Source organism: Magnolia sinica, chromosome 12, assembly GCF_029962835.1.
Source record: "Magnolia sinica isolate HGM2019 chromosome 12, MsV1, whole genome shotgun sequence".
Lineage (NCBI taxonomy): Eukaryota > Viridiplantae > Streptophyta > Magnoliopsida > Magnoliales > Magnoliaceae > Magnolia > Magnolia sinica.
The window spans coordinates 74,901,781-74,912,416 of NC_080584.1; positions in this window are offsets into that span (position 1 = coordinate 74,901,781).

Genomic DNA, 10,636 nt, shown 5'->3' on the forward strand with positions numbered 1-10,636 from the left:
TCAAGTTTAGGTTTAAGTTTAGGTTAGGAAGTTGAGATTAGGATTAGGTGTAGGTTTAGGTTCAAGGATTTGAGAATACATTTCGATTTTAGGTTTAGGTTTAGGTTTTAAGCTTATGTTTAGGTTATAGGTTTAGGTTATAAGTGCAGGTAATAGGTAAAGGTTTATGTTAGGTTTAGGTTATAGGTTATAGGTTTAAGTTTAGGTTTAGGTTAAGGTTATAGGTTTAAGTTTAGGTTTAGGTTAAGGTTATAGGTTTAGGTTATGGTTATATTAGGATTAGGTGTAGCTTTAGGTTTAGGGATTTGAGAATACATTTAGGTTTTGGGTTTAGGTTTAGGTTATAGGTTATAGGTTTAAGTTTAGGTTTAGGTTAAGGTTATAGGTTATAGGTTATAGGTTTAGGTTTAGGTTTAGGTTTAGGTTTAGGTTATGGTTTATGTTATAAGAAGTTTAGGGAATTGAGAATAGGTTAATGTTTTAGGTTTAGGAAATCGGGATCGGGTTCGGGATCGGGTTTAGGTTTAGGTTAAGGAGTTGATATTAGGATTAGGTGTAGGTTTAGGTTTAAGGATTTGAAAATACACTTAGGTTATAGGTTTAGGTTTAGGTTATAGATTTAGGTTTAGGTTAGGTTATAGGTTAAGGTTAAGGTTTAGGTTTAGGTTATAGATTTAGGTTTAGGTTAGGTTATAGGTTAAGGTTTAGGGAATTGAGAATAGGTTGAGGTTTAGGTTTAGGAAATCGGGTTCGGGTTCAGGATCAGGTTTAGGTTAGGGAGTTGAGATTAGGATTAGGTGTAGGTTTAGGTTTAGGAATTTGAGAATACATTTAGGTTTTAGGTTTATGTTTAGGTTATAGGTTATAGGTTTAGGTTTCGGTTTAGGTTATAAGCTATAGGTTTAGCGAATTGAGAATAGGTTAAGGTTTAGGTTTAGGAAATCGGATTCGGGATTTGAGAATAGGTTTAGGTTATATGTTTTGGTTAAAGTTATATGTTAAGGTTAAGGTTATAGGTTTAGGTTTAGGTTTAGGTTTAGGTTAGGTTATAGGTTTTTGGTTAAGGTTTAGGTTATAATTATAGGTTTTGGGATTTGAGAATAGGTTTAGGTTATAAGTATAGGTTTAGGTTAGGTTATACGTTAAGGTTTAGGTTTAGGAAATCGGGTTTGGGTTCAGGATCGGGTTTAGGTTTGGGTTTTCAAGTTTAGGTTTAAGTTTAGGTTAGGGAGTTGAGATTAGGATTAGGTGTAGGTTTAGGTTTAGGGATTTGAGAATACATTAGGTTTTAGGTTTAGGTTTAGGTTTAGGTTTAGGTTTGGTTTTGGTTTTGATTTAGGTCATAGGTTTTAGGTTTAGGTTAAGGTTTAGGGAAAGGTAATAGGTTTTGATTTAGGTTATAGGTTTTAGGTTTAAGTTTAGGTTTTGATTTATGTTATAGGTTATAGGTTATAGGTTTAGGTTTAGGTTATAGGTTTTGGGATTTGAGAATGGGTTCGAGTTTAGGTTATAGGTTTTGGTTATCGGTTATAGGTTTAGGTTAAGCTTTATGTTTAGGTTATATGTTTTGGGATTTGAGAATGGGTTCGGGTTTAGGTTATAGGTATTGAGATTTGAGAATGGGTTTGGGTTTAGGTTATAAGTTTTGGTTTTGGTTTAGGTTTAGGTTATAGGTTTTTGGATTTGAGAATGGGTTATGGTGTAGGTTTAGGAAATCGAGTTCAGGTTCGGGATTGAGTTTAAGTTTGAGTTTTCAAGTTTATGTTTAGGTTTAGGTTAGGGAGTTGAGATTAGGATTAGGTGTAGGTTTAGCTTTAGGGAATTGAGTTTAGCTTATAGGTTTAGGGAAAGCTTAGGTTTAGGTTATAGGTTTTGGGATTTGGGAATAGTTTTAGGTTATAAGTATAGGTTTAGGTTAGGTTATAGGTTAAGGTTTAGGGATATGAGTTTAGGCTATAGGTTTAGGTTTAGGTCTAGGTTTAGGTTTAGGGAATTGAGTTTAGGTTATAGGTTTAGGGAAAGGTTAGGTTTAGGTTATAGGTTTTGGGATTTGAGAATAGTTTTATATTATAAGTATAGGTTTAGGTTAGGTTATAAGTTAAGGTTTAGGGATTTGAGTTTAGGTTATAGGATTAGGTTTAGTTTTAGCGATTTGAGTTTAGGTTATAGGTTTAGATTCAGGTTTTAGGTTTTAGGTTTAGGTTTAAGTTTAGGTTTGGGTTTTGGGATTTAGTTTTGATTATATGTTTTGGTTTAGGTTATAGATTATAGGTTTACGTTTTAGGTTTTGGTTTTAGGTTTAGGTTTGGTTTAGGTTATAGGTTTTGATTTAGGTTATAAGTTAACGGTTTAGGTTATAGGTTTTTGGATTTGAGAATGGGTTCGGGTTTAGACTATAGGTTTTGGCTTTGGTTTAGGTTATAGGTTTTGGTTTAGGTTTAGGTTTAGGTTTAGATTATGGGTTATAGGATTTGAGAATGCGTTCGGGTTTAGGATATAGGTTTTGGTTTTGGTTTAGGTTTTGGTTATATGTTTTGATTTAGGTTTAGGTTATAGGTTTAGGTTTTAGGTTAAGGTTATAGGTTTAGGTTAAGGTTTAGGTTTAGGTTAAGGTTATAGGTATAGGTTAAGGTTTAGGTTTAGGTTATAAGGTATAGGTTTAGGGAATTGAGAATATGTTAAGGTTAAGGTTTAGGTTCGGGTTCGGGATTGGGTTTATGTTTGGGTTTTCAAGTTTAGGTATAGGTTTAGGTTAGGGAGTTAAGATTAGGATTAAGTGTAGGTTTAGGTTTAGGGATTTGAGAATACAATTAGGTTTTAGGTTTAGGTTTAGGTTATAGGTTACAGGTTTAGGTTTAAGTTTAGGTTTAGGTTTAGGTCATAAGCTATAGGTTTAGGAAATTGAGAATATGTTAATGTTTAGGTTTAGGAAATTGGGTACGGGTTCGGGATCGGGTTTAGGTTTGGGTTTTCAAGTTTAAGTTTAGTTTAGGTTAAGGATTTGAGATTAGTATTAGGTGTAGGTTTAGGTTTAGGGATTTGAGAATACATTTAGGTTTTAGGTTTAGGTTTAGGTTTAGGTTATAGGTTATTGGTTTAGGTTAAAGTTTAAGTTTAGGTTTAGGTTTAGATTTAGGTTATAAGCTATAGGTTTAGGGAATTGAGAATAGGTTAAGGTTTAGGTTTAGGAAATCGGGTTCAGGTTCGGGATCGGGTTTAGGTTTGAATTTTCAAGTTTAGGTTTAGGTTTAGGTTAGGGAGTTGAGATTAGGATTAGGTGTAGGTTTAGGTTTAGGGATTTGAGAATATATTAGGTTTTAGGTTTAGGTTTAGGTTATATGTTATAGGTTTAGGTTTAGGTTTAGGTATAGGTTATAAGCTATAGGTTTAGGGAATTGAGAATAGGTTAATTGAGAATAGGTTAAGGTTTAGGTTTAGGAAATCAGGTTCAGGTTCGAGATCGGGTTTAGGTTTGGGTTTTCAAGTTTAGGTTTAGGCTAGGGAGTTGAGATTAGGATTAGGTGTAGGTTTAGGTTTAGGGATTTGAGAATACATTTAGGTGTTAGGTTTAGGTTTAGATTATAGGTTACAGGTTTAGGTTTAGGTTTAGGTTAAAGTTATAAGTTATAGGTTTAGGTTTAGGTTTAGGTTATAAGATATAGGTTTAGGTTTAGGTTTAGGTTATAAGATATAGGTTTAGGGAATTGAGAATAGGTTAAGGTTTAGGATTAGGAAATTGGGTTCGGATTCGGGATCGGGTTTTGGTTTGGGTTTTCAAGTTTAAGTTTAGGTTTAGGTTAGGGAGTTGAGATTAGGATTAGGTGTTGGTTTAGGTTTAGGGATTTGAGAATACATTTAGGTTTAGGTTTAAGAAATCGGGTTTGGGTTCGGGATCGGGTTTAGGTTTGGGTTTTCAAGTTTAGGTTTAGGTTTAGGTTAGGGAGTTGAGATTAGGATTATATATAGGTTTAGCTTTAGGGATTTGAGAATACATTTAAGTTTTAGGTTTATATTTAAGTTATATGTTATAGGTTTAGGTTAAGGTATAGGTTTAGGTTTAGGAAATCGGGTTCAGGTTCGGGATCGGGTTTAGGTTTAGGTTAGGAAGTTGAGATTAGGATTAGGTGTAGGTTTAGGTTTAGGGATTTAAGAATACATTTAGGTTTTAGGTGTAGGTTACAGGTTTAGGTTTAAGTTATAAGCTATAGGTTTAGGGAATTGAGAATAGGTTAAGGTTTAGGTTTAGGAAATCGGGTTAGGGTTTGGGATCGGGTTTAGGTTTTGGTTTATAAGTTTATGTTTAGGTTTAAGTTAGGGAGTTAAGATTAGGATTAGGTGTAGGTTTAGGTTTAGGGATTTCAGAATACATTTAGGTTTTAGGTTTAGGTTTAGGTTATAGGTTACAGGTTTAGGTTAAGGTTTAGGTTTAGGCTTAGGTTTAGGTTATAAGATATAGGTTAGGGAATTGAGAAAAGGTTAAGGTTTAAGTTTAGGAAATCGGGTTCGGGTTCGGGATCGGGTTTAGGTTTGGATTTTCAAGTTTAAGTTTAGGTTTAGGTTAGGGAGTTGAGATTAGGATTAGGTGTAGGTTTAGGTTTAAAGATTTGAGAATACATTTAGGTTTTAGGTTTAGGTTTAGATTACAGGTTACAGGTTTAGGTTTAAGTTTAGGTTAAAGTTATAGGTTATATGTTTAGGTTTAGGTTTAGGTTTAGGTTATAAGATATAGGTTTAGGGAATTGAGAATAGGTTAATGTTTAGGTTTAGAAAATCGGGTTCGGGTTCGGGATCGGGTTTAGGTTTGGGTTTTCAAGTTTAGGTTTAGGTTTAGGTTAGGGAGTTGAGATTAGGATTAGGTGTAGGTTTAGGTTTAAGGATTTGAAAATACACTTAGGTTTTAGGTTTAGGTTTAGGTTATAGATTTAGGTATAGGTCAGGTTATAGGTTAAGGTTTAGGTTTAGGAAATCGGGTTCGGGTTCAGGATCGGGTTTAGGTTTGGGTCATCAAGTTTAGGTTTAGGTTTAGGTTAGGGAGTTGAGATTAGGATTAGGTGTAGGTTTAGGTTTAGGGATTTGAGAATACATTTAGGTTTTAGGTTATGTTTAGGTTATAAGTTATAGGTTTAGGTTTATGTTTAGGTATAGGTTTAGGTTTCGGTTTAGGTTATAAGCTATAGGTTTAGGGAATTGAGAACAGGTTAGGTTTAGGTTTAGGAAATCGGGTTTAGGTTTTGGTTTTCAAGTTTAGGTTTAGGTTTAGGTTAGGGAGTTGAGATTAGGATTAGGTGTAGGTTTAGATTATAGATTTAGGTTTGGTTAGGTTATAGGTTAAGGTTTAGGGAATTGAGAATAGGTTGAGGTTGAGGTTTAGGAAATCGGGTTCGGGTTCAGGATTAGGTTTAGGTTTGGGTTTTCAAGTTTAGGTTTAAGTTTAGGTTAGGGAGTTGAGATTAGGATTAGGTGTACGTTTAGGTTTAGGGATTTGAGAATACATTTAGGTTTTAAGTTTATGTTTAGGTTATAGATTATAGGTTTAGGTTTAGGTTTAGGTTTAGGTTTAGGTTTAGGTTTCGGTTTAGGTTATAAGCTATAGGTTTAGGGAATTGAGAATAGGTTAAGGTTTAGGTTTAGGAAATCGGGTTCGGGTTCGGGATCGGGTTTAGGTTTGGGTTTTCAAGTTTAGGTTTAGGTTTAGGTTAAGGAGTTGAGATTAGGATTAGGTGTAGGTTTAAGTTTAGGGATTTGAGAATACATTTAGGTTTTGGGTTTAGGTTTAGGTTATAGGTTACAGGTTTAAGTTTAGGTTTACGTTAAGGTTATAGGTTATAGGTTTAGGTTTAGGTTTAGGTTATGGTTTAGGTTATAAGATATAGGTTTAGGAAATTGAGAATAGGTTAATGTTTAGGTTTAGGAAATCAGGATGGGGTTCGGGATCGGGTTTAGGTTTAGGTTAAGGAGTTGAGATTAGGATTAGGTGTAGGTTTAGGTTTAAGGATTTGAGAATACACTTAGGTTATAGGTTTAGGTTTAGGTTATAGATTTAGGTTTAGGTTAGGTTATAGGTTAAGGTTTAGGGAATTGAGAATAGGTTGAAGTTTAGGTTTAGGAAATCGGGTTCGGGTTTAGGATCAGGTTTAGGTTTGGGTTTTCAAGTTTAGGTTTAGGTTTAGGTTAGGGAGTTGAGATTAGGATTAGGTTTAGGAATTTGAGAATACATTTAGGTTTTAGGTTTATGTTTAGGTTATAGGTTATAGGTTTAGGTTAAGGTATAGGTTTAGGTTTCGGTTTAGGTTATAAGCTATAGGTTTAGCGAATTGAGAATAGGTTAAGGTTTAAGTTTAGAAAATCCGGTTCGGGATTTGAGAATAGGTTTAGGTTATATGTTTTGGTTGAAGTTATATGTTAAGGTTAAGGTTATAGGTTTAGGTTTAGGTTAAGATTATATGTTTAGGTTTAGGTTAGGTTATACGTTTTTGGTTAAGGTTTCGGTTATAGTTATAGGTTTTGGGATTTGAGAATAGGTTTATGTTATAAGTATAGGTTTAGGTTAGGTTATAGGTTAAGGTTTAGGTTTAGGAAATCGGGTTCGGGTTCAGGATCGGGTTTTCAAGTTTAGGTTTAAGCTTAGGTTAGGGAGTTAAGATTAGGATTAGGTGTAGGTTTAGGTTTAGGGATTTGAGAATACATTAGGTTTTAGGTTTAGGTTATAGGTTATAGGTTTAGGTTTAGGTTTGGTTTTGGTTTTGATTTAAGTTATAGGTTTTAGGTTTAGGTTAAGGTTTAGGGAAAGGTAATAGGTTTTGATTTAGGTTTTAGGTTTTAGGTTTAGGTTTAGGTTTTGACTTATGTTATAGGTTTTAGGTTTAGGTTAAGGTTTAGGTTTAGGTTATAGGTTTTGGGATTTAAGAATGGGTTCGAGTTTAGATTATAGGTTTTGGTTATAAGTTAAGGTTTTAGGTCATAGGTTTTGGTTTAGGTTAAGGGTATGGTCCCTGCAAATACAGATATAAAGACGGCCATCCGACGCAAATGCCAGGCCCTTCCAATGCTGTCCATAAAAAATGGACAACTTCATCATGGTCATAATAGCGGTTCCCTCTTTCCAGGGAACCCCGCTCTTCCGAATAGCTCCGACGCACATCCGGGTCTGCTCCATCAATTTCGAGTTAATACATAAACATGGCCTGTCCAAATGGTTAGGCCCCTCCAATGCTGTCCATAGGAAATGGACAGCTTCATCATGGTCATAACAGCGGTTCCCACCTTCCAGGGACCACCGCTCAACATCCGGATAGCTCCGACGCACATCCGGGTCTGCTCCATCAATTTTGAGTTAATACATAAATATGGCCTGTCCAAATGGTCAGGCCACTCCAATGCTGTCCATAGGAAATGGACAGCTTCATCATGGTCATAACAGCGGTTCCCACCTTCCAGGGACCCCTGCTCAACATCCGGATAGCTCCGACGCACATCCGGGTCTGCTCCATCAATTTCGAGCTAATATATTTAAAAACAACATAATTATATCTAAAAACATCTGGATACCTGGGGAAGGCATCCCATATTCGTATTGTTGGTTACTCATCCCTTTGTCTATAAGCCACAATCGACCAACACTTTCTATCACTACCTGTACTCTGAAACCAACACAAATATAATTGGGAAACAATATAAGGAATAAAAAAAATGAATTTACCTTTTAAAAAAAAGGATAAAATAAATTTATAGAGCTTTAAAGAAATGGGAATTAGTCGTTAACATATATCTAACAATGATTTCCTAAGTACTACTATTGAAACATGGATTTCATTTTTGGAGTTCGTGTTTGGAAATACCCCTTTTTCCGTTCACTTTTGCTACTCTTATATATCCTCAAAGGATTGAAAAGTTTTTTTATATATATATAAAAAAAAGGGGCCTAAATATCATTTCCCAAGAAAAGAGGGCCGACTTCTTTTACAATTACCCCCAGGAAAACAATAGTGATTGGTTATGGATTTAGGTTTTAGGTTATACATTATAGGTTAAGGTTTAGGTTATAGGTAAGGTTTAGGTTATAGGTTAAGGTTTAGGTTTAGGTTATAGGTTTTGGGATTTGAGAATAGGTTTAGGTTATAAGTATAGGTTTAGGTTAATGTTGTATGTTATAAGTTTATGTTAATGTTGTAGGTTATAGGTTTAGGTTATAGGTTTAGGTTTAGGTTTAAGTTAAGGTTTAGGTTTAAGTTTAGGTTATAAGCTATAACTTTAGGGAATTGAGAATAGGTTAAGGTTAGGTTTAGGAAATCGGGTTCGGGTTCAGGATCGGGATCGGGTTTAGGTTTGGGTTTAGGTTTTAGGTTCTAGGTTTAGGTTATAGGTTTAGGTTTAGGTTTAGGTTATAGGTTTAGGGATTTGATAATAGGTTTAGGTTATAGGTATAGGTTTAGGTTTAGGTTAGGTTATAGGTTATAGGTTTAGGTTAAGGTTATAGGTTTAGGTTTAGGTTAGGTTATAGGTTTAGGTTTAGGTTTAGGTTTAGGTTTAGGAATTCGGGTTCAGGTTCGGATTCGGGTTATATGTTTGGGTTAAGGTGTAGGTTTAAGTTAAGTGAATTAAGTTTAAGTTATAGGTTTAGGTTTAGGTTTGGGAGTTGAGATTAGGATTAGGTGTAAGTTTAGCTTTAAGGATTTGAGAATACATTTATGTATATCTACAATGAGACCTGGAATAAGCTGGATAGACATGCACAAGTAAGTTTTGCTTGTTTTAATGTTCCTCTAGAAGTATGTGAATTGGAATAGATAACCCCTCTCCCTGCCCACCCTGGGGAATAAGCTCCATTTTTATGTACACTTCTACGAAGTTTCTCTTTATAGAAGCTTACAAAAAAAGGAACTTTTCTCCAGAGATGCCACATAGTAACAAGTAGTCTCATACATTCTTCCCATTCTCCTATGTATCACCAATGCTACATCTACATGTCAGGAGTTATTCTTTATCTCTGATATATTTCCATGACAAATAAATACTGAGTAGTGACAGTGAATGCATATGTTAAAAATAAAAAATAAAAAAAATCAAAGATCGTAAGGGGTCATTTGGCTCCTTGGAAAAGTACCCACCTCAAAATAGAATCTAAGTAGGGATAAATTCCTGTGATTGGGATTGAGAAAGCCTAGAAACGATTTCTAGTTAGAAATTCCAGCATTTTGCATTTTTTTAAAAAAAAAAATTCCTAGCCACAAGTTCAATTGGAAATTCCAAGCAACTGTATTCCTTCCCAACTGTCACTTCTTTGAAATTTTTTTTTATATAAATAGGTACCCACACCATAGAATTCCTTTCAATTCTTTCCCAGTATCCAAACAAATTTTATAGATTCAACAACATCACATTTCCCATGCCCAAATGTGACAAAATGAATCTTTCTCCAAGGATTTGGCTTCCTACAAAATGAAGTCTTTATGCCCTTTGAAGAAAAAAGTTTTGCATTCATACAAAAATGCCACTGAATAGTATATACAATATCAAATTTCAAGATTTATATTTTCAGTAAGCAAGTGATATTGAGAAGAAATCTTTACCTGAGAATGCATATAGCTCATTCCTTGAGTAAAAGAACCCCGATGAGTAATCTAACAAATTCATTTACCACCGAAACAATCAAAAGACATTATGACAAGCTCATGCAAATAACACTCAAATCTACTATAACCATGTGATGTGAACATCACAATAAATAAATAATAATAATAGGCACTGCAACCACATTCTTTTTGCCAAATCCATCGCCAACCTTGGTAGGTCCTTTAGTATCACCCTATCAAAAGTTCCACTTAAAGATATATATATATATATATATATATATATATATATATATATATATATATATATATATATATATATATATATATAAACCCTATCAAAAGTTCCACTTAAAGATATATATATATATATATATAAAACCTAAAGCATATACCCAAACCTGTGTATAACCAAAAAAGACGATATAAATTTTGGTTACCTCTAGCTGCAATGGTAAATCCATCCCTAAGAATCAATATAAAAGAAAACAAAAGGGTGTCAGTTTAAACTCCTAAAACCTCAAAATGCATGTAAATTTTACCAATTAAAAAAAAATGAAGACCAATATTACTACTCTTCTCCATTAAAAAATAACATCAGACTTCTTCCCATTGCACACAGGACCATTGGCTATATATTAATTGCAATCGATCATCAATAGGGCAATCAACAAAAAGAAAAAAATAATAATATAGAGACTAAATGTAAAAGATTATGGACAAACGGCCATTTGTTGTGTCACCAAGAGCATGGACATGGAAGCCATGGAGCCCAGGTTTAAGACCATAGAGGCTTCCAGTCACTGTAGTTGGGACATGTCCTTCCTAAGTGAAGTACACAGTGCCACTAACTCCCTCCTTGCTATTAAGAATAGCAACAGCCTTCACAATTGTTATATGTGATCTCAAAAATCTTAATCCTTGATATACTTTCCCTAACTGGATATTCTCCATCTGATGACCAAACAAATTCCAATGCTGAACCAAAGGATCTATTTCTCTAGGCCAAAGCTGTGTATATATAATGTATTCTCCATCCCCACAAACCACAACAAACCTCCCATTTG